We start from the raw sequence: 24,760 nt of genomic DNA, 5'->3' as shown, positions 1-24,760 counted from the left end.
ATAGTGAAAGGGAATATAAGGGAAGGGAGAAGAAATGTGTGGGAAATATCAGAAAGGGAGACAGAACATAAAGACTCCTAACTCTGGGAAACGAACTAGGGGTGGTAGAAGGGTAGGTGGGCGGGGGGTGGGGGTGACGGGCACTGAGGGGGGCACTTGATGGGATGACCACTGGGTGTTATTCTATATGTTGGCAAATTGGACACCAATAAAAAATAAATTTATTTTTTAAAAAAAGAATTTCATGGTAAGGCCTTGAAAAAACCACATCACTATCTGCTTACAATGCACAGATTAAAACTCAGTCAGTCATATTATCCCAACCTATCTGCAGGGAACCTGGAAAATATAGTCTCCCTGTGTACCTAGAAGAAAAAAAAAAGGTTGGTAAAGCCATTGCATTTTTTTTCTACCAAAATATTCTTTCAAAACACTTATCTCTACAATTAGAAACTTATCTCCACATCTGGCAGAAAGTATCTGACTAAATGCTCTTGATCCCACTTGCTGGATAGACATAACTCTCTCATTATGGCTCTTTCCTGAAAGTTTTTTTTCTAGTACTGTGGATTGTAATACTGGCCTGTGCTGCTGTATCAGCCTCCATATCTCAGAATTCTGTTGTTTAGAAACTAATCTACAAGAAAATAAAAACAAAAACAAATCAGGAATAAAAACTCAACTCAGGGACACCTGGTTGGCTCAGCAGTTGAGCGTCTGCCTTCAGCTCAGGATGTGATCCCAAGGTCCAGGATAGAGTCCCACATCAGGCTCCTTGCAAGAAGCCTGCTTCTCCTTCTGCCTAGGTCTCTGCTTCTCTCTCTGCCTCTGTCTCTCATGGATAAATAAATTAAAAATCTTAAAAAAAAAACACCTCAGATTAGCTTACGTAATAATAGTTTAGATACCTTAAAAGTCCAAGTCTAGGCCTCACACATAGATTTGTCAGAGTGCTAGCTCTAATTATCCATTTCTCCATGAATTCCTGTGCTTTGGCCTCATGGCTAACTTCATTTTCGGAATGATCCCCTTTATGGGCAGTAGGAACGAGGCCACATGCTTCTTCATTTACAAAGGCAAAGAAAGAATGGCTTCCCAAAACCATTGGGAAAAAAAAGAACCAAACTAGAACTTCATCTAATTGAACTTCCAATCATTCAGTACATTGGAGATGATTGGTTGCCTCCCTGATACCCATTCCCCATACATCTTTCCTAATAGAACTTCAACTTAGACATGAACACCTTCTCCATGCAACCATAAGCATAAGGTAAGTTGGTCTCACGTTCTCTCTCTCTCTCACTCTCTCTGCCCCTTCCCCTCTAAAAAAATGTCAAAAATTAAACATAAAGAGAGAATATTAAAGGCAGCAAGGCAAAAGTAACTAATTACATACAAGGGAAAGAAACTCCATTAGGAAATCAGCTTATTTTTCAGCAGAAATGTCACAGACCAGAGCAAAGTAGCATGACATATTCAAAGTGCTGAAAGGAAAAAGCCTACAACCTGGAATATTTTACTTGGCAAGGTTATCATTCAGAACTGAAGAAGAGATAAAGAGTTTCCCAGAAAAATAAAATTAAAGAAGTTCATCACCACCAAATATCAAACATACTTCTTTAGGTGAAAAAGAAAGGCCATAACTAGAAGAAAATCATGAAAGAAAAACAATCTCACTAGTAAAAGCAAATATATAGTAAAGGCATTGGAGCAAGCACTTATAAAGATTATAGAAAATTAAAGACAAAAGTGGTAAAAATCAACTATATTTCTAGTAATTACTTTCAGGATACCCAAAATAAAAAGATGTAGAGTATGATGTTGAAAACAAAATGGGAAAGAGGTGTAAAAATGTACTGCTTTTAGATTTCATTTGAACTTAAGCAACCATCAACTGAAAATAAATTGCTATATACAGAGTATGATATATGAACCTCATGGAAGTCACAAACCAAAAGCCAATAACAGACACACAAAAATAAAGAAAAAGGAATTCATGCATAACACTGAAGACATCATATCACAAGGGAAGAGAGCAAAAGAAGAACGAAACAGAGAAAAAATACAAAATAACCAGAAAAACAACAAATGGCAGTAAGTACATACCTATCAATAATTACTTTAAATGTAAATGGACCAAAAGCTCCAATCAAAAAACACAGGGTGGCTAGGTAGAGTTAAGATGGTGGAGGAGTAGGGGACCCTAAGTTTTTCTGGTCCTTCCAGTAGAGCTATATAGTTATCAAATCATTCTGAACACCTGCGAGATCAATCAGAGATCTGAGAAAAGAAATGCTGCAATTCTACAAGTTGAAAAGTGATCACTTTTTGGAAGGTAGAAGGTGTGGAGACTTGAATCCAGGGTGATACATCTGAGGACATGGTGGCGGGAGGGAGCCTGCTTAAGGAGGCTACTGCAAAGCGTTACAAGCAGCAGAGTGAAAAGTTGGAACTTTTAGAGGTCTGCTACAGTGGATACATCCCTGGCTTAAAGGTGCTCAGGTGGCAAGGCCGAGCAGAACCCCAGGTGGGACAGTGTAGTCTCAGGACTCCCCGGGTCACAAGAAGAACAAGGGTGCCTGAGTGGGGCAAAGCTCCCAGGCCTCAGAGTGAGAAAGCCAGCTAAAACAGCGAGTCTAGGTGCTGGCTGTCTGCTTGGTGTCGCCATAAATTGCAAACTGCTGCACTGTCATGCCACTGCTTTCCGAGCAGGAGTCTAGCAATAGGCAGAAACCCCCTTCCCTCCTCTGGAAGGAAAAGCATGGGTTGCACTGCAGGAATGGGTAAAATTTGGAGTTTTGAAACTCAGTCTGAGATAAAAAGGTTTGGTTCCAGGCCAGGTGAACAGAGTTCTGACAGGAACCAGGGAGACAAGAGCGACTGACTACTTTTCTATTAGGGCTCCCTGAAGAGTGAGGGAGAGACCAGACCAGGGTGCTACCATATTCGTTTTGCCCATCAGTGCTGAAAGCCTTCAGGGAGCAAAACATCACCACATGGTGGAATCCAGAGCCACTCACACTGAGCCCAGCCCCCTGCCAAGGGAGGTGCATTTCCACAAGTGCAAGGGCACCTGAGAATCTGCATGATAGGCCCCTTCTGCAGAGGACCAGCAGGTGCAACTGGCTAGCACCAAGTTTATTGATCATAGAGGTCTACAAAGCTTCAGGTCTAGGGGAAAATAGTATATAACATTTTTTTTATTCTTTATTCTTTCAGTATTATTTTTTCAGTTATTTTATTTTTTTTGACTCTTAAAATTCTTTTTTAATATTTATTTATATATGTTATATATATTCATTTTTTATTTCCTTTCATTGCATTTTATTTTATTTCATTTTATTTTTGTGTATAAGTTTTTCTTTCTTTCTTATTTTGGGATGTAGTTTCTTTTAACAAGCAGACCAGGGACACCTGGGTTGCTCAGTGATTGAGCATCTGCCTTCAGCTCAGGGCATGATCCTGAGGTCCTGAGATCAAGTCCTGCATCAGTCTTCCCACAGGAAGTCTGCTTCTCCCTCTACCTGTGTCTCTGCCTCTCTGTGTGTGTGTCTCACAAATAAATAAAGTCTTTAAAAAAAAAAAACAGGCAGACCAAAATACATCTAGGATCTAGATTTTTTGAGGGGGGTGTCTTGTTTTGTTTCTTGTTTGGTTTTTTTTTCTTGTTTTGTTTTGTTTTCTGGTTTCTTTTTTTCCTATTGTGTTTGCCATTATTGTTGGTTTTTTCTCTTTCTTCTTTTCTGGACGAAATGATGAGATGGAGAAATTCACCCCAAGAGAGAGAACAGGAGGTAGTATTCACTACTAGGGATTTAATCAATAGAGATATAAGTAAGATGCCTGAAATAGAATTTAAAACAATTATAAAGATACTAGCTGGGCTTGAAAAAGGCATAGAAGACATTAGAGAATACCTTAGTATAGAAATAAAAGAACTAAAATCTAGTCAGGTTGAAATTAAAAATGCTATTACCAAGATGCAGTCTGAAATGGAGGCTAAAAAATGAGGATGAATGAGGAAGAAGAGTGAGTCAATGATATAGAATATAAAATGATGGAATATAAAGAAGCTGAAAAGAAGAAAGATAACTACTAGATCATGAAGGGAGACTTAGAGAACTCAACAATTCTATAAAACAAAATAATATCCAAATAACACAGGTCCCAGAAGATGAGGAGCAGGAGAGAGGAGCAAAAAGTTTATTTGAAAAAATTATGGCTGAGAACTTCCCTAATCTGGTGCAGGAAACTGGCATTCATGTCTAGGAGACACAGAGAAGACCCTTCAAAATCAATAAAAATATGTCAACACCTCAACATATAATACTTACTGAAACTTGCAAATTTCAAAGATAAAGAGAAAATCCTGCAAGCAGCTCAGGACAAAGAGGTCCTTAACCTACAAGAGTAGAAACATATGGTGGGAGCAGACCTATCCACAGATACTGGGCAGGCCAGAAAGGACTAGCATGATATATTCACTGTGCTAAATGGGAAAATTATGCAGCCAAAAATACTTTATCCAGCAAGGCTATCATTCAGAATAGGAGAGATAAAGCTTTTCCAGTACAAACAAAAACTAAATGAATTTCTAAACACTAAACCAGCCCTGCAAAAAATAATAAAGGGGATCCTTTGAGTGGATAGAGACCCCAAAAGTAACAAAGACCAGAAAAGAAGAGAGACAATCTACAGGAACAGTGACTTAAAAAAAAGATGTTATTTATTTATTCATAAGAGACACAGAGAAAGAGGCAGAGACACAGGCAGCAGGAGAAGTAGGCTCCCCACAGGGACTACTTGTGGGACTCAATCCCAGGATCCTGGGATCACAACCTGAGCTGAAGGCAGACACTCAACCACTGAGCCACCCAGGCACCCATGGAAAAGTGACTTTACAGGTAATACAATGGCACTAAATTCATATCTTTCAATAATTACTCTGAATGTAAATATACCACATGCTCCAATCAAAAGACATAGGGTATTGAATGGATTTTAAAAAAGACCCGTCAATATGCTGTTTCCAAGTGATTCATTTTAAACTCAAAGAGACCTCCAGATTGAAAGTGAGGGGTGGGGAACCATTTATCATGCCAAAGGACATCAAAAGAAAGCTGGAATAGACATCCTTAGACAAACTAGATTGTCTTAAAATTTTTTAAAGATTTTATAAATTTATTCATGAGAGAGAGAGAGAGAGAGATAGCATGAGTGGGGGCGGAGTACTGAGGAAGAGAGAGAAGCAGACTCCCCACTGAGCAGGTTGCCTAATTCGAGGCTTGTTCCCAGGACTCTGGGACCATGACCTGAGCCAAAGGCAAATACTTAACCAACTGAACCTCCCAGGAGCCCCAGACAAACTAGATTTTAAACCAAGGACTATAATAAAAGATGAAGAAGGACATCATAATAAAAGGGTCTGTCCAACAAGAAGATCTAACAACTGTAAATATTTATTCCCCTAATTTGGGAGCAACCAAATATATAAGCCAATTAATAACAAAATTAAAGAAACTCATTGATAATAATACAATAACAGGAGACTTTAACAGCCCACTCACAGCAATTGACAGATAATCTAAGCAGAAGATCAACAAGGAAACAAGGGCTTTGAATGACACAGTGGACCAGATGAATTAACAGATATATACACAGCATTTCATCCTAAAGCAGCAGAATACACATTCTCCTTGAGTGCACATGGATCATTCTCCAGAATAGATCACATACTGGGTCATAAATCAAGTCTCTACGGATACAAAAAGACTGAGATTAAACTATGCATATTTTCAGATGACAATGCTTTAAAACTTGAAGTCAACCACAAGTAAAATTTGGAAGGACCACAAATACATGGAGGTTAAAGAACATCCTACTAAAGAATGAATGGGGTAACCAGGCAATTAAAAAAGAATTTTAAAAAATACATGAGAGCAAATAAAAATGAAAACATGATAGTTCAGAACCCTTGGGATGCAGCAAAGGTGATCCTAAGAGGGAAGTATATAGCAGTATGGGCTTTTCTCAAGAAACGAAGTCTCAAATGCACTATCTAACCTTTCACCTAAAGGAGCTAGGAAAAGAACAGCAAATAAAGCCTAAGTCCAGCAGGAGAAGAGAAATAATAAATATTAGAGCAGAAATCAATAATATAGAAATCAAAAAATAGTAGAACAAATAACAAAACTAGGAGCTGGTTTTTTGAAAGAATTAATAAGATTGATAAACCCCCAGCCAGATGTATCAAAAAGAGAAAGGACCCAAGTAAATCATGAATGAAAGAAGAGAAATCACAATGAACACCAAAGAAATACAAAGAATTATAAGAGCATATTATAAGCAACTTTACACCACCAAATTAGGCAATCTAGAAGAAATGGATGCATTCTTCGAGGTGTATAAACTACCAAAACTGAAACAGGAAGAAACAGAAAACCTAAACAGACTGATAACAAGCAAAGAAATTGAATCAGAAATAAAAAATCTTCCAACAAACAAGATTCCAGGGCCAGATAGCTTCCCAGTGAAATTCTACCAAATATTTAAAGAAGAACCAATACCTATTCCTTTGAAGCTGTTTCAAAAGATAGAGAAGGAAGGAAAACTTCCAAATTCATTCTATGAAGCCAGCATTATCTTGATCCCAAAGACAGACAAAGACCCCACTAAAAAGGAAAATGACAGACCAATACCCTTAATGAATATGGATGCAAAACTCTCACCAAGTTATTAGCTACTAGGATCCAACAGTACATTAAAATGATTATTCCCTAGGACCAAGTGGGATTTATTCCTGGGCTGCAAGTGTGGTTCAACATCCTCTAGTCAATCAACGTGATACACCACGTTAATAAAGAAAGGTCAAGAACTATATGATCCTCTCAATAGATGCAGAAAAAGCATTTGACAAAATACAGCATCCTTTCTTGATAAAAACTCTCTCCCATGTAGGGATAGAGGGAACATACTTTAATATAATAAAAGCCATATATGGAAGAGCCATATATGAATATCATCCTCAATGGGGAAAAATTGAGAGCTTTCCTCTAAGGTCAGGAACACAATAAGGATGTACAGGATGTACAGTCTCACCACTGTTGTCCAACATGGTACTGGTATTGGGAGTCCTAGCATCAACAACCAGACAACAAAAGAAATAAAGACATCCAAATCAGCAAAGAAGTCAACTTTCACTCTTTGCAGGAATGATACTCCATGTAGAAAATCCAAAAGACCACCAAAAAATTGCTACAACTGACACAGGAATTCAGCAAAGTTGCAGGATATAAAGTCAATAAACAGAAATCAGTTGCATTTCTATACATTAAGGTAAAAGAAAGAGAAATCAAGGAATCAATCCCATTTACAATTGCACCAAAACCCATAAGATACCTAGGAATAAACCTAACTAAAGAGGTAAAGGATATGTACTCTGAAAACTATGTAACACTTAGGAAAGAAATTGAGAAAGACACAAAGAAATGTAAAACATTCCATGCTCATGGATTGGAAGAACAATTTTTTTCATATTTTATTTAAATTCAATTTGCCAACATATAGTATAACATCAAGTGCTCATTTCATCATGTGCCCTTCTTAATGCCCATCACCCAGTTACCACATCTCCCCAACTACCTCCCCTTCTACAATACTTTGCTTGTTCCCCAGAGTTAGGAGTCTCTCATGGTTTGTCTGGAAGTATAAGTATCATTAAAATGCCTATACTCCTCAAAGGAATCTATACATTCAATGCAACCTCTATCAAAATACCATCAGCATTTTTCACAGAGCTGGAACAAACAATCCTAAAATTTGTATGGAACCATAAAAGATCCCAAATAGCTAAAGGAATGCTGAAAGAGAAAACTAAAGCTGGAGGCATCACAATTTTGGACTTCAAGCTGAATTACAAAGCTATAATCATCAAAACAGTGTGGTACTGGCACAAAAACAGACACTTGGATCAATGGAACAGAATAGAGAACCCAGAAATGAACCCTCAACTCTGTGGTCAGCTAATCTTCAACAAAGCAGGAATGAATATTCAATGTAAAAAAGAGTCTCTTCAACAAATGGTGTTGGGAAAATTAGAAAACCACATGCAGAAGAATGAAACTGGATCACTTTTTATACCATACACAAAAATAAACAAAATGGATGAAAGACCTAAATGTGAGACAGGAATCCACCAAAATCCTAGGGGAGAACACAAACAGTAACCTCTTTGACCTTGGCCACAGCAACTTCTTGATAAACACATCTCCAAAGGCAAAAGAAACAAAAGCAAAAAATGAACTATTGGGACTTTCATCAAGATAAAAAACTTGCACAGCAAAGGAAACAGTTGACAAAACTAAAAGGCAACCTACAGGTTGGGAGAAGATATTTGCAAATGTCTTATCAGATAAAGGGCTAGTTTCCAAAATCTATACAGAACTTAACAAACTCAACACCCACAGAACAAAAAATCCAGTCAAGAATTGGGCAGAAGACATGAACAGACATTTCTCCAAAGAAGACACACAAACGGCAAACAGACATTTAAAAAAATGTTCAGCATCACTCAGCATCAGGGAAATACAAATCAAAACCACAATGAGATACCATCTCACACTGGTCAGAATGGCTAAAATTAACAAGTCAGGAAACAACAGATGTTGGCAAGGATGCAGAGAATGGGAGCCCTCTTACACTCTTGGTGGGAATACAAACTGGTGCAGCCACTCTGAAAAACAGTGTGGAGGTTCCTCAAAAAATTAAAAATAGAGTTACCATATGACCCAGCAATTGCACTAGTCAGTATTTATCTAAAGGATACAAACATAGTGATTCAAAGGAGAACAGCAACCCCAATGTTTATAGCAACAATGTCCATAATAGCCAAACTGTGGAAGGAGCTGAGATGATGTCCATTGACAGACGAATGGATAAAGAAGATGTGATAATGGAATATATATATATATATATATATATATATATATATATATATAATATATATAATGGAATATTACTCAGCCATCAGAAAGGATGAATACTTACCTTTTACATCAACATGGATGGAACTGGAGAGTATTTTGCTGAGTGAAATAAGTAAATTGGAGAAAGACAATTATCATAGGGTTTCACTCAAATATAGAATATAAGAAACATAGCGTAGAGGATCATAAGAGAAGGGAGGGAAAACTGAATAGGAAGAAATCAGAGGGAGACAAACCATGAGAGACTCTTAACTATAGGAAACTGAGGATTGCTAGGGGTGGGTAATTGGTGATGGAGTAATTGGTGATGGGCATTAAGGACAGCATGTGATCTAATGAGCACTGGATGTGATATGCAACTGATAAATTATTGAACACTACATCTGAAATTAATGATGTACTATATGTTGGTTAGTCGAATTTAATTTTTTTTTAAAGAGGAAATGTGCAAAGAACTGGAATTGACATTTTTTCCAAAGAAGATATATGAATGGCCAACAGATACATGAAAAGATTCTCAGCATCGCTAGTCATTAGGGAAATGCAAATTTGAAACACAATGAGATATCATCTCATGCCTGTTAGCATGGCCATCATCAAAAGCACAAGAGATAACAAATTCTGGCATGGGTATAGAGAAAAGGGAACCCTTGTGCACTGTTGGTGAGATTATAAACTGGTACAGCCCTACGGAAAATGGTATGGAAGTTCCTCAAAATTTAAAATAGAACTACTATATGACCCAGCAACTCCACTTCTGGAAATATAAGAAAGTGAAAATACTAGCTCAATAAAGTATCTGCAGCCCTGTGTTCATAGCAGTATTATTTAGAATAGCCAAGATGTGGAAACAACCTAAGTGTCCATCAATGGATGAATGGGTAAAGAAGTTGTGGGATGTGTGTGTGTGCATGCACCTACATGTATGCAATATAATGGAATATCATTTGGCCATAAAAAATGAGGAAATCCTACCATTGGAACAACATAGATAGAACTTGAAGCCATTTTGCTAAGTAAAACAAATCAGTAGAGAAAGATAAATACTGTATGATCTCACTTATATGTGGAAGAAGGAAGGAAGGAAGGAAGGAAGGAAGGAAGGAAGGAAGGAAGGAAGGAAGGAGCCACAAAACTCATAGAAAAAGAGATCAAATTTATGGTTGCCAGAGAAGAGTGTTGGAGAGGGGGAATTTGAGGTAGGTGGTCAAAAGGTACAAATTTCCAGTTTTAGAATAAATAACCAGAGATATAATATACAACATGATGACTATTATTTTCACTGTTGTAGGATATATAGGAAAGTTGTTAAGAGTAGATCCTAAGAGTTCTCATCACAAGCAGAATTTGTTTTTCTTTTCACTAGACCTATTGCAATCATTTTACAATATGTGTAAATCAAACCATCATGATGTACATATTAAACTTACACAGTGATACATGGTCAATTATTTCTCAATAAAACTAGGGGGGAGAAGAACACAGTTGAAGAATTAACACTACTTCATTTCAGGATTCTCCACAAAGATACAGTAACTAAGATAGTGTAGTATTGTAAAGAATGGTATATATATCAATAACACAAAATAGATGGTACGCAAACAAACCTACATAGGTATACACCTTTGTCTTTTGACCAAGGTGCAAAGCCACTTCGGTGAAGAAAGAATAGATTATTTTTACAAATGGTACCAGAACAACTTAAATATTCATAGGCCAAAGAAAAAAATAACTTTGATCTATACCTTCCACTATATAAAATTTAACTTAAAATGGATCAGAGACTCAAATGTAAATCCTAATAATAAAAAACTTCTAGAAGAAAACATAAGAGAAAATTTTTGTGACCTTGGTTTAGACAAAGATTTCTGAGATATGACACCAAATGGACAATCCAGATAAGGAAAAAATTGATAAAGTATACTTCAGGAAAATGAAATTTTTTTGCTCTTCAAAACAACACCATTAGGAGAATGAAATGCAAGCCATATACCTCGAGAAAATATTTGCAATTCAAACATCTAATACAGGTCTTATATGCAGGACATTTAAATAATTCAACTCAAAAAAGAAGAAAGCAATTCAGCAACTCATCATTTAAAATGGGCAAAAGATAACACAGGCAGTAATTTCTTTGACATTGGCTGTATTAACTTTTTTCTAGATTATGTCCCCTGTGCAAGAGAAACAAAATCAAAGTTAAATTACTGGAACTGCATCAACATAAAAAGCTTCTGTACAGTGAAGGAAATAATCAACAAACTCAAAGGCAACCTAAAAAGAATGGGAGAAGATACTTGCAACTTACATATATAATAAAGGGTTAGTATCCAAAGCACATAAAAACTCAACACCCAAAAACCAAAATGATCCAAGTAAAATAAAAAGGGGCAGAAGATATGAACAGACATTTCTCTAATGAAGACATCCAGGTGGCCAACACATGCTTGAAAAGATGCTCAACATCACTGATCATCAGAGAAATGCAAATTAAAGCTATGACAAGATATCACCACACACTTGTCTGAAGGTCTTAACTCAGTGACATAAGAGACAGCAGGAGTTGGTGAGGGTGCAGAGAAAGGGGAACCCTTATGCACTATTGGTGGGTGTGCAAACTGGTGCGGCCACTATGGAAAACAGTATGGAGATTTCTCAGAAAGTTAAAAATAGAACTACACTACAAACCAGAAATCATACTACCAAAGAATACAAAACACTGGTTCAAAGAAATACATGCACCTGTGTGTGTACGGCAGCATTATTTACAATAATGAAGAAATGTAAACAACCCAAAATAGAGGAGTGGAACTGTTGCATGGAATGGTATTGCATGAAGTATTGAATCACTTCCAATAATTACTCCTGAAGCTAAGACAACAGTGTAGGTTCACTGGAATTAAAATAAAAACTTTAAAAAAAATAAAAATAAAAACTTTTAAGATATGGTGTGTGCGAATGGAATATTATTCAGCCATAAAAAAGAATGAAATCTTGCCATCGCAACAACATGGATAGAGCTAGAAAGTTTAATGCTAAGTGATATAAATCAGAGAAAGACAAATATCATATAATTTCAGTCATCCGTAAAATTTAAGAAACAAAACAAACAAAGAGTAAAGAGAGAGGGACCAAGAAACAGACTCTTAACAAGAGAACTGATGGTCACCAGAGGGGAGGTATGTGAGGAGACAGGTTAAATAGGTGATGGGGATTAAGGAGGGCACTTGTCATGAAGAGTACTGGGTGATGTATGGAAGTGTTGAATCACTGTATTGTACACCTGAAACTAATATACCACTGTATGTTAACTGGAATTAAAAACTTTTTTAAAATGAGCAAAAGGCGCCTGGGTCGCTCAATTAGTTAAGTGTCTGACCTTGATTTATGCTCAGATCATGATCTCAGGTCGTGCGATTGAGCCCCAAGTCAGGCTCCTCACTCAGCATGGAGTCTGCTTGAGATTCTCTCTCTCCCTCTGCCTCTGCCTTTCCCCTTGCTCACATGTTCATGGTTTCTCTCTTTCTCAAAATAAATAAAATCTTTAAAAACGGGCAAAAGATTTGAACAATGACCTCACCAAAGAAGATATATAGATGGCAAGTAAATGCATAAAATTATGCTCAGTATCATGGTCATAAATACAAATTAAAATAACAGTAAGATACCACTCTTTATCTTTGAGGATGGCTAATATTTACAAGACTGACCATGGCAAACCATAAGAGACTCTTAATTATAGGAAACAGAGTTGCTGGAGGGGAAGTGAGGTGGGGGGATGGGGTAATGGGTGATGAACATTAAAGAGGGCACTTGATGTAATGAGCAATGGGTGTCACATGCAATTGATGAATCACTAAATCACTAAATTCTACTCCTGAAATTAATAATACACTATATGTTAACCAAATTAAATTTTTTTAAAACATTTTACTTATGTATTTGACAGAGAGAGAGAGAAAGAGAGAGAGCGAGTACACATGCAGAGCGGCAGAGGGAGAGGGAGAAGCAGGCTCCCCACTGAGCAGGGAACCCAATGCGGAGCTCAATCCCAGGACCCCAGGATCATGGCCTGAGCCGAAGGCAGATGCTCAACCAACTGAGCCACCCAGGTGCCCAACTAAATTAAATTTAAATAAAACAAAAGACTGATCATACCAAATGTGGGCAAGATGTAGAGCAACTAGAATTTTCACATACCAGCAGTAGGAGTGTAAAATTGTACAATCACTTTATAGTATGGAGGCTTCTTAAAATATTTAATATACACCTACCAGCTGGGCCTCCATTCCACAACTAGACCTTTACCCACTAGAAAGGCAAGCATACGTACAGCCAACATTTGTAGGCTAATGTTCATAGCATTGTTTGCAATAGCCCCCAAATGGGAATCATTCAAATGTCAATCCATGGTTGAATAGAATGGATAAACAAATTGTGGTACTCCCATAAAAGAGAATACTACTCAGCATAAAGAAATGAACCACTAATATATGCAACAATATGGATGAATCTCAAAATAATTATGATGAAAGAAGCCAGATAAAAAAGGAATACATAGTATGTGATTCCATTTATATAACATCCTAGAAAATGCAAAGTAATCTACACTGACAGAAAGCATATCAGTAGTTGCCTAGAGACTGGTAGGGGTGTCAGGGTGAGATGGAGGATTACAGAGGAACACAAAGAAACATTTGATTGTGGTGATGGTTTCATATATGTGTAAACAACAGGTCAGTGTTGATTAAATTGTACCCCTTAACGTGTGTGCCATTATGTCAATTACACTTTAATGAAACTGTATTTTCAAATTAATTTATGTGATACAGGTACAGCATGGCAGCTGTCACCACCCTCTTTGTACACCTATGACTTTTATATCAGTGGACAATCACCCAGTCTGCTAAGCCTAGAGTGGAGTTCATCATTCTTACCACAGCTCCTTTTCTGAGCTCTGTTACTCTGTGAGAGCAAACAAAGGTGAGGGATGGGAGGAAGCAAAGTTACCTATGTAAAATGATAATAAAATATTATGAATTCTATCTTACACACTTTATATTTAAATAAGATGATCAATTCAGCTAAATATTTTGCTCTTCTTTTCACTGAACACTTTAGCCTATGCCACATTTAGGACTCTGTGCTGCAATCCCTGAGATTGAGAAATCTCAATCCAAACTGGCTTAAGCTACAATGGGAATGTGTTGGCTAAAACGAATTTATACAGTCTAAGTTTTTGTGAATGGGTTGACCCAGAGACTAAATAGTGTTACCAAAGCCTGGGCTCTATTTCTCTGCTTTGACCTCTGCAATGCAGGCTTTGTCCTCAGCTTTGGTTTCTTGCCTCTTTACGTCACAAAGGAGGGTTTCTTCTGGGGATGCTCTCAGAAGGAGAAAGTTGAAAGAGAATTTCTCAGCCGTATCTCCTTGCTTCTCATTGGCCCAGTCTGGGTTCTGTGCCCATTCTTGCGCTAATCCCTGAGGCCAGACAGAAAGGTTGTTCACATTGATTTAAGCTTATCAGGCACAATCCCTGAAGCTGACAGTAGGGTAAGCTTCCTCTTTACACAGGGGCTGTGCAGACCTAGAAAGAGGATACCCAAACAGCTAGGGAAATGTTCCTGACAGGAAGGAGAATAAATCCTGGGCCACCTAAACAGCAAAGTTACCTTGATGATATTATATTTATGCTTTTTTGTCAAATTATAATATAAATATAGAATATATATATATATCCGTATACAAAGTCAAGTATTACATGAGTAAATGTCTTATAGAACATTGTATGTTTTTCCACATCTGTAGTGAGATACACTTGACATATAATAATGAGCAAGTTGGAGGTGTACAATGTGTTGATTTAATCCACTTACATATTGCAAAGTAATTATGACCATAGCATTAGCAAACACCTGCATCTTATCTCCTAAATACTATTTCTTCTTTGTGGTAAGAACATTTAATATTTATTCTCCTGGCAACTTTCAAGTATATAAAAATATATAAAATGACTATTAACTATAATGACTATGCTGTACTTTAGATCTCCAGAACTCCTTCATCTTGTAACTGGAAGTTTGTAGTCTTTGATCAATATTTCCCTCATCCCCCAGACTCTGGTAATCACCATTCTAATCCGTGCTTCTATGTGGTAGGCTTTTTTAGATTCCACATATAAGTGACATCATACAGTATTTGTCTTTGACTTACTTCATTTAGCATAATGTCTTCAAAGTCCATTCATTTTATGGCAAATGACAGGATGTCCTTCTTTCTCATAGCTGAATAATATTGAAATATATATATATATGTACACAAACATACGTAGACTCACACACTCTACACCCTCTTTATCCATTCAACTGTTGATGTACACTTAGGTTATTTCCATATTTCTGCTATTGTGAATAATGCTGCAATAAATATGGGAGGGTAGAAACCTCTTCAAAATCCTGTTTTCATTTCCTCTGGATAAATATCCAGAAGTAGAATTGCTGGATCATAGAAATAGTACTATTATTATTTTTTAAATGTTACCATATTCTTTTTATTGAGATTTGATATAAAATATTGTATTAGTTTTAGGTATACAACATAATCATTTATGTATATATTATGAAATGATTACCACAGTAAGTTTAATTACCATCTGTTATCACACAGTTACAAACTTTTTTCTTATGAAAAGAAAAATGCTAACTCTGGTATATGATTTATTAACATTGGATTGGTTTTTAGTTTCAATCATTTATGATGAGGAAGAAGATCCTGTTCATGATCATGAAATACATAAAGTATTTGCAGAATACTTTGTATTTTAACCCATATAATTTGTTCCAGCTTCAAATTTCAATCTGCCTTTTAGAGGGGATGATATTCTTCCCTGGGTTGGTTCAACTTCATAAAATCTTCAAAGACAATGTTGTATAACTACCATTTTACTAGGATCTTTGGTGAATTGTGATGCCTATCTTGTGAGCAACACTAACAATTTAAAAAGGAAAACAATTTCAGAAATATTACATCTAATAATATTCTGTTTTCCCAGAAGGAAATAATTTTATTATCTTTGTAAAAAACAAAAGTCCATCATTTCTCCCTCCACCGAACTGCTTAGCTTTATGCTTAGAATTCAAAAGCCTTACTTGCTTCTAAAAGTTTTGGATGAAGACCAATAAAAATTCCTTTAACACTAAAGTGGATTATCCCAGAACACTCCCCTAGAAAGTTCACCAAATAATCCTTTTTTAAAAATTTACTGACATTATAAATATACTTAGATGACTAGAATCAATTGCATTTGTTTCTGCTGTAATCTAGTTACTGTTCCTCTATGCCTTGTGTGATCAGAGTCCAAAACCACTCATTAACTGGTTCCATCTTTGAATAATCTTCTCCCACAGTCCAGAGATTCAAATGATCAGAACTACTGATCATTGAGTAAGCACCTTTCTCTTTAATTAGCACTTTTCTCACAATGAAGATAGACAGACTTTTCATTTTTGCTTAACTTTATCCCAATGCTCAACTAAAAAGGCATTGTAGCAGCTCACAATGGAAACCAATGCCATTACTCAAGTAGCTCTATGGGACACAACTTTGTTTTTCAGTCCCCAGTTAAAGTTAATATGAGTTAAATTCAACTCTTTGAAAGAATACTTTTTTCAGTAAATTCAGTTGTAGTTCAATCTAAATGTGAAAATATCCTATGATCTGTATGTCCCAAGACAGTAATGGGTTCCAGAAAGGATCCCTGTATTGACACGACTACACCACTGTAATTTATGTAGCATATTTAACCATGTATTGAATATGGTAGAAATCACCAGGATGTGTATCAAGACAGAAGGGGGAGGGCGGAGGGGGGTAAGGGGTGGGAGGTAATTATTGTAGTCATTAATTGTGGCAATTTTAAAACATGCCCACAAATTCTTTAACTTGTGTACCACTAAGAGGTGGAAGCTATATCTTCCCCCTTGAATGGGGGAGGACGTGTGACCAACAGACCAATAAAGTACACTGGAAGGGATGCTATACTCTAGGCTATGCCATCAAAGGCAACACAGTTCATGACTTGTCTTTTTGAGACACTGAACTTTAGTGCTTTCCTCTGCCATATAAAAAGTCTGAGGCCATTATGGTAAGAGGAAGCATAGTCCACCTGAAGAAGCATTCTGGCCTAGAGCCTCAGCAGATGTCCTACCTAACAGTCTACGTCAACTTCCAGACATGTGAGGGACAAAAACCTTCAACTGATATTTGCTGCCCAGAATCATTACCCCCAGCTTTTGAGTCATCTCAGTCAAGGTCCCAAATATTGTGAAGAGAGATAAGCCATTCCCATTGCATTATTTCTGAATTCTTGACCCAGAGAATCCATAAAGATGATGTAATAGTTACTTTAAACTAGTAAGTTGGTTTGATAAGCAGGATAGATAACTTGAACTTAGTAGTAAAGGAAAAAATTCTAGAAAACAGATAATCAAATAGATAAGATCTATATTGGGCCACCAACAGTCACTCTGTCTTGGTCTACTGTATTCACTTTTCACTTGACCTTCAATATCTGCCTTTCCACATTCCTATATACATTAGGTTTTTGCACTGAAAATTAGTTATACAGAATTGGGACTGGTAGGACAATGTAATCTTGGCTTTCATGTGATGCTAGATATTAAGGGAAGATGTCCTTGGTGACACAAGCTAAAAGCATTCAAATCCATGTGGAGAGTTTCCAGTAAAAATGGATAGGTACTGCATAGCACAAGAAGCCAAAGTCCCACAAGAAAATAGAATCAGAAAACATTCTCCAAGGACTAATTTAGGATAAATATTATAAACTCATTCCTCCCATGTCTCTGTTAAAATTTAGCTAAAGACCACAAAGCACAAACTTATAGTCTGAGAAAATCAGATGTATTGATTTGCAATGAGAGAGTACACTGCAGAGGAAGTGTATTAGTCAAGATTCTCCAGAAAGCCAGAGTAGGATTTCTAGGTGATATATATAAGATTTGTTATAGGAATTGGTTTACACGGTTATGGAGACTAAGAAGTCCTACAGTCAGCTGCCTATAAACTGGAGAACCAGGAAAGCCAGTGATTTAATTCAGTCTGAATCTGAAGATCCGAGAACCTGGACCTCTGATGTCCAAGGTAGGAGAAGATCATGTTCCCGTTCAAGGAGAGAGAGAGAGAAAGAGAGAGAGAGAATTGGCTCTACTGCATTTTTGTCCTATTTGGGCCCCCAATGGATTGGATGACACCTGCCCACATTGGTGAAGGTGGATCTTCTTTACTCAGTCTACTGAATCAAATGCTAGTCTCTTCTGGAAATACCCTCACAAACACACTCAGAGATAATGATTTATCAGCTATCTGGCCATTCCTTAGCACAGTCAAAATGACTAATAAAATGAGCCATCACAGGAACCGTGTCATGCCACTCAACAAGAAGAAAACATCTTACATAAGGTATGGGTTGCACTAAAAGATTCTAAGGCTGATCTGGGAAGTGGCCATCCGTTCTGGATTGGTTGCTGTTTCTGAGATTGGGATTAGGAGAAAAGCAGATTGTCCACGGTTTGGGTGCTATCATGAGGTGTCCCCTGCAATATTTGAGTATAGTAAAACAGGTCCAAGGGCATCAGTGGTAAGAAAGAAGTGGTCAAAGAGCAGGTCACCATGCTGCTGGAAAGCAGCTGTTCTCTGAGACTGCTGCTCATTTTAAGACTGCTTCAGCCTGGAGTTGCCAAGGGTTATTTTATCATCACGTAGTAGAAAGAAATTGTCCAAAGAGGAAACAAACATGGACTAAATCCGAGCTGGGACACACTGGAGCTAACTAATGTGCTGCGCTAACTAGCTAGCTAGCTAACTTCAGCTGTGTCTGAAAACCTCTCTCTTGAATTCCCCACCTCAGAAGCCAATACATGCTTGCTTTTGTTTAAGCTACTCCTTAAGACCTACTCCAGACTAATAGAACCCTGATAACATCTCCTAAGGTTCTACAAATCAGACTGATCTCTAGACACTCCTTCACCTGACCCCAGAGAGAAGTTTGCAGTCTGCATGTGTGCATTCATGTGTGTGCGAGAGCCTGTGTGCATGCATACATGCATAGATGGGGTGGATTTCATAGTACTTGCAATGCTTTGCTTTAGTGTAGGATTATCACTGCAGTCCAAATGCCCTTGACATTTACATGAGATTATATTTCTTTTTTTAAATAAATTTATTTTTTATTGGTGTTCAATTTAACAACATACAGAATAACACCCAGTGCTCATCCCGTTAAGTGCCCCCCCTCAGTGCCCATCACCCATTCACCCCCACCCCCCGCCCTCCTCCCCTTCCACCACCCCTACTTCATTTCCGAGAGTTAGCAGTCTTTTTTTATAATAAATTTATTTTTTATTGGTGTTCACTTTGCCAACATACAGAATAGCACCCAGTGCTCATCCCCTCATGTGCCCCCCTCAGTGCCTGTCACCCATTCACCCCCACCCCCCCGCCCTCCTCCCCTTCCACCACCCCTAGTTCGTTTCCCAGAGTTAGGAGTCTTTATGTTCTGTCTCCCTTTCTGATATTTCCCACACATTTCTTCTCCCTTCCCTTATATTCCCTTTCACTATTATTTATATTCCCCAAATGAATGAGAACATATAATGTTTGTCCTTCTCCAATTGACTTACTTCACTCAGCATAATACCCTCCAGTTCCATCCACATTGAAGCAAATGGTGGGTATTTGTCGTTTCTAATGGCTGAGGAATATTCCCTTGTATACATAAACCACATCTTCTTTATCCACTCATCTTACGATGGACACCGAGGCTCCTTCCACAGTTTGGCTATTGTGGACATTGCTGCTAGAAACATCGGGGTGCAGGTGTCCCGGCGTTTCATTGCATCTGTTTCTTTGGGGTAAATCCCCAGCATTGCAATTGCTGGGTCATAGGGCAGATCTATTTTTAACTCTTTGAGGAACCTCCACACAGTTTTCCAGAGTGGCTGCACCAGTTCACATTCCCACCAACAGTGTAAGAGGGTTCCCTTTTCTCCGCATCCTCTCCAACATTTGTGGTTTCCTGCCTTGTTAATTTTCCCCATTCTCACTGGTGTGAGGTGGTATCTCATTGTGGTTTTGATTTGTATTTCCCTGATGGCAAGTGATGCAGAGCATTTTCTCATGTGCATGTTGGCCATGTCTATGTCTTCCTCTGTGAGATTTCTCTTCATGTCTTTTGCCCATTTCATGATTGGATTGTTTGTTTCTTTGGTGTTGAGTTTAAGAAGTTCTTTATAGATCTTGGAAACTAGCCCTTTATCTGATACGTCATTTGCAAATATCTTCTCCCATTTGGTAGGTGGTCTTTGAGTTTTGTTGACTTTGCTGTGCAGAAGCTTCTTATCTTGATGAAGTCCCAATAGTTCATTTTTGCTTTTGTTTCTTTTGCCTTCGTGGATGTATCTAGCAAGAAGTTGCTGTGGCTGAGTTCAAAAAGGGTGTTGCCTGTGTTCTCCTCTAGGATTTTGATGGGATCTTTCTCACATTTAGATCTTTCATCCATTTTGAGTTTATCTTTGTGTCTGGTGCAAGAGAGTGGTCTAGTTTCATTCTTCTGCATGCGGATGTCCAGTTTTCCCAGCACCATGTATTGAAGAGACTGTCTTTCTTCCAGTGGATAGTCTTTCCTCCTTTATCGAATATTAGTTGACCATAAAGTTCAGGGTCCACTTCTGGATTCTCTATTCTGTTCCACTGATCTATATGTCTGTTTTTGTGCCAGTACCACACTGTCTTGATGACCACAGCTTTGTAGTACAACCTGAAATCTGGCATTGTGATGCCCCCAGATATGGTTTTCTTTTTTAAAATTCCCCTGCTATTCGGGGTCTTTTCTGATTCCACACAAATCTTAAAATAATTTGTTCTAACTCTCTGAAGAAAGTCCATGGTATTTTGATAGGGATTGCATTAAACGTGTAAATTGCCCTGGGTAACATTGACATTTTCACAATATTAATTCTTCCAATCCACGAGCATGGAATATTTTTTCATCTCTTTGTATCTTCCTCAATTTCTTTCAGAAGTGTTCTATAGTTTTTAGGGTATAGATCCTTTACATCTTTGGTGAGGTTTATTCCTAGGTATCTTACGCTTTTGGGTGCAATTGTAAATGGGATTGACTCCTTAATTTCTCTTTCTTCAGTCTCATTGTTGTGTATAGAAATGCCATTGATTTCTGGGCATTGATTTTGTATCCTGCCACGCTACCAAATTGCTGTATGAGTTCTAGCAATCTTGGGGTGGAGACTTTTGGGTTTTCTATGTAGAGTATCATGTCATCGGCAAAGAGGGAGAGTTCGACTTCTTCTTTGCCAATTTGAATGCCTTTAATGTCTTTTTGTTGTCTGATTGCTGAGGCTAGGACTTCCAGTACTATGTTGAACAGCAGTGGTGAGAGTGGACATCCCTGTCTTGTTCCTGATCTTAGGGGAAAGGCTCCCAGTGCTTCCCCATGGAGAATGATGTTGGCTGTGGGCTTTTCATAGATGGCTTTTAAGATGTTGAGGAATGTTCCCTCTATCCCTACACTCTGAAGAGTTTTGATCAGAAATGGATGCTGTATTTTTTCAAATGCTTTCTCTGCATCTAATGAGAGGATCATATGGTTCTTGGTTTTTCTCTTGCTGATATGATGAATCACATTGATTGTTTTACGAGTGTTGAACCAGCCTTGCGTCCCGGGGATAAATCCTACTTGGTCATGGTGAATAATTTTCTTAATATACTGTTGGATCCTATTGGCTAGTATCTTGTTGAGAATTTTTGCATCCATGTTCATCAGGGATATTGGTCTGTAATTTTCCTTTTTGGTGGGGTCTTTGTCTGGTTTTGGAATTAAGGTGATGCTGGCCTCATAGAATGAATCTGGAAGTACTCCATCTCTTTCTATCTTTCCAAACAGCTTTAGTAGAATAGGTATGATTTCTTCTTTAAACGTTTGATAGATTTCCCCTGGGAAGCCATCTGGCCCTGGACTCTTGTGTCTTGGGAGGTTTTTGATGACTGCTTCAATTTCCTCCCTGGTTATTGGCCTGTTCAGGTTTTCTATTTCTTCCTGTTCCAGTTTTGGTAGTTTGTGGCTTTCCAGGAATGCGTCCATTTCTTCTAGATTGCTTAATTTATTGGCGTATAGCTGTTCATAATATGTTTTTAAAATCGTTTGTATTTCCTTGGTGTTGGTAGTGATCTCTCCTTTCTCATTCATGATTTTATTAATTTGAGTCTTCTCTCTCTTCTTTTTAATAAGGCTGGCTAATGGTTTATCAATCTTATTAATTCTTTCAAAGAACCAACTCCTGGTTTTGTTGATCTGTTCCACAGTTCTTCTGGTCTCGATTTCGTTGAGTTCTGCTCGAATCTTTATTAACTCTCTTCTTCTCCTGGGTGTAGGATCTATTTGCTGTTTTTTCTCTAGCTCCTTTATGTGTAAGGTTAGCTTTTGTATTTGAGTTCTTTCCAGTTTTTGAATGGATGCTTGTATTGCGATGTATTTCCCCCCCAGGACTGCTTTTGCTGCATCCCAAAGATTTTGAACGGTTGTACCTTCATTCTCATTAGTTTCCATGAATCTTTTTAAGTCTTCCTTAATTTCCTGGTTGACCCTTTCATCTTTTAGCAGGATGGTCCTTAACCTCCACGTGTTTGAGGTCCTTTCAAACTTCTTGTTGTGATTTAGTTCTAACTTCAAGGCATTATGGTCTGAGAATATGCAGGGGACAATCCCAATCTTTTGGTATCAGTTCAGACCCAATTTGTGACCCAGTATGTGGTCTATTCTGGAGAATGTTCCATGTGCACTTGAGAAGAATGTGTATTCAGTTGAGTTTGGATGTAAAGTTCTGTAAATATCTGTGAAATCCATCTGGTCCAGTGTATCTCGTTTCTTTGGAGATGTTGTGCTTAGAAGACCTATCAAGTATAGAAAGAGTTAGATTGAAGTCACCAATGTAAGTGTATTATTATCTAAGTATTTCTTCACTTTGGTTATTAATTGATTGATATATTTGGCAGCTCCCACATTCGGGGCATATATATTGAGGATTGTTGAGTCCTCTTGTTGGATAGATCCTTTAAGTATGAGATAGTGTCCCTCTTCATCTCTCACTACAGTCTTCAGGGTAAATTTTAGTTTATCCGATATAAGGATGGCTACCCCTGCTTTCTTTTGAGGACCATTTGAATGGTAAATGGTTCTCCAACCTTTTATTTTCAGGCTGTAGGTGTCCTTCTGTGTAAAATGAGTCTCTTGTAGACAGCAAATAGATGGGTCTTGCTTTTTTATCCAGTCTGAAGCCCTGCGCCTTTTGATGGGGTCATTAAGCCCGTTCACGTTCAGAGTTACTATTGAGAGATATGAGTTTAGTGTCATCATGATATCTATTCAGTCCTTGTTTTTGTGGATTGTTGCACTGAACTTCTTCTTAAAGGGGAATTTTAAGAGTCCCCCTTAAAATTTCTTGCAGAGCTGGTTTGGAGGTCACATATTCTTTCAGTTCCTGCCTGCCTTGGAAGCTCTTTATCTCTCCTTCCATTTTGAATGAGAGCCTTGCTGGATAAAGTATTCTTGGCTGCATGTTCTTCTCATTTAGGACCCTGAATATATCCTGCCAGCCCTTTCTGGCCTGCCAGGTCTCTGTGGAGAGGTCTGCTGTTACCCTAATACTCCTCCCCATAAAAGTCAGGGATTTCTTGTCTCTTGCTGCTTTAAGGATCTTCTCTTTATCTTTGGAATTTGCAAGCTTCACTATTAAATGTCGAGGTGTTGAAAGGTTTTTATTGATTTTAGGGGGGATCTCTCTATTTCCTGGATCTGAATGCCTGTTTCCCTTCCCAGATTAGGAAAGTTTTCAGCTATGATTTGTTCAAATACATATTCTGGCCCTCTGGCCCTTTCGGCGCCCTTGGGAACTCCAATTAAACGTAGGATTTTCTTCCTCAGGCTGTCGTTTATTTCCTTTAATCTATCTTCATGGCCTTTTCATTATTTTGTCTTTTTCCTCAGTTTCCCTCTTTGCCATCAACTTTTCTTCTATGTCACTCACTCGTTCTTCCACCTCATTAGCCCTTGTCGTTAGGACCTCTAGTTTGGATTGCATCTCATTCAATTGATTTTTAATTTCTGCCTGATTGGATCTAAATTCTGCAGTCATGAAGTCTCTTGAGTCCTTTATGCTTTTTTCTAGAGCCACCAGTAGCTGTATAATAGTGCTTCTGAATTGGCTTTCTGACATTGAATTGTAATCCAGATTTTGTAACTCTGTGGGAGAGAGGACTGTTTCTGATTCTTTCTTTTGAGGTGAGGTTTTCCTTCTAGTCATTTTGCTCAGTGCAGAGTGGCCAAAAACAAGTTGTATTGGGAAAAGGAGAAAAAGAGAGGAGAGAAAGAAGGAAAGAAAAGAGAAAAAGAAAAAAAGAAAAAATGAGAAGAAAAAGAGAAAGAAAGGGAAAAAAAAGGGCGGGGGAAGCAAACAAATCAAAAAGCAAAAAAAACACAAAAAACAAAAAACAAAACAGAATCTTCTGATTCTGTGTACTTTAAGTCCCTTGACTTCCCCTGGAACTGGTCCGTCTAGCTGGTCTTCTGGGGGAGGGGCCTGTTGTGCTGATTTTCAGGTGTTAGCACTTGGGGGAGCTGCTCTGCCCCCTGCCTGGTGCAGGGCTCAGTGGGGGTTGTTCACCCCGTGAGGCCCCAGAAGGAACAA

At 37.9% G+C, this 24,760-nt stretch overlaps 1 long non-coding RNA gene across 3 annotated transcripts in view; it reads left to right on the top strand.

The window, feature by feature from the left end:
* Window positions 1-24,760, top strand: part of LOC102155638 — a 39,386-nt gene that overhangs the window by 10,341 nt on the left and 4,285 nt on the right. Inside the window, exon 4 of one of the 3 annotated variants that reach the window (XR_005381456.1) lies at window positions 13,817-13,967. This is a non-coding gene — a long non-coding RNA (uncharacterized LOC102155638). Of the gene's footprint in view, window positions 1-12,933; window positions 12,991-13,816; window positions 15,505-24,760 lie in introns of those variants that run through there. The other 2 variants (XR_005381455.1, XR_005381457.1) reach the window with 2 other exon arrangements.

This window comes from Canis lupus, chromosome 30 (genome assembly GCF_011100685.1).
Source record: "Canis lupus familiaris isolate Mischka breed German Shepherd chromosome 30, alternate assembly UU_Cfam_GSD_1.0, whole genome shotgun sequence".
NCBI classification, from domain to species: domain Eukaryota; kingdom Metazoa; phylum Chordata; class Mammalia; order Carnivora; family Canidae; genus Canis; species Canis lupus.
The sequence above is the reverse complement of the archived record's forward strand: the minus strand, read 5'-3'. Positions and strand labels throughout refer to the sequence as shown.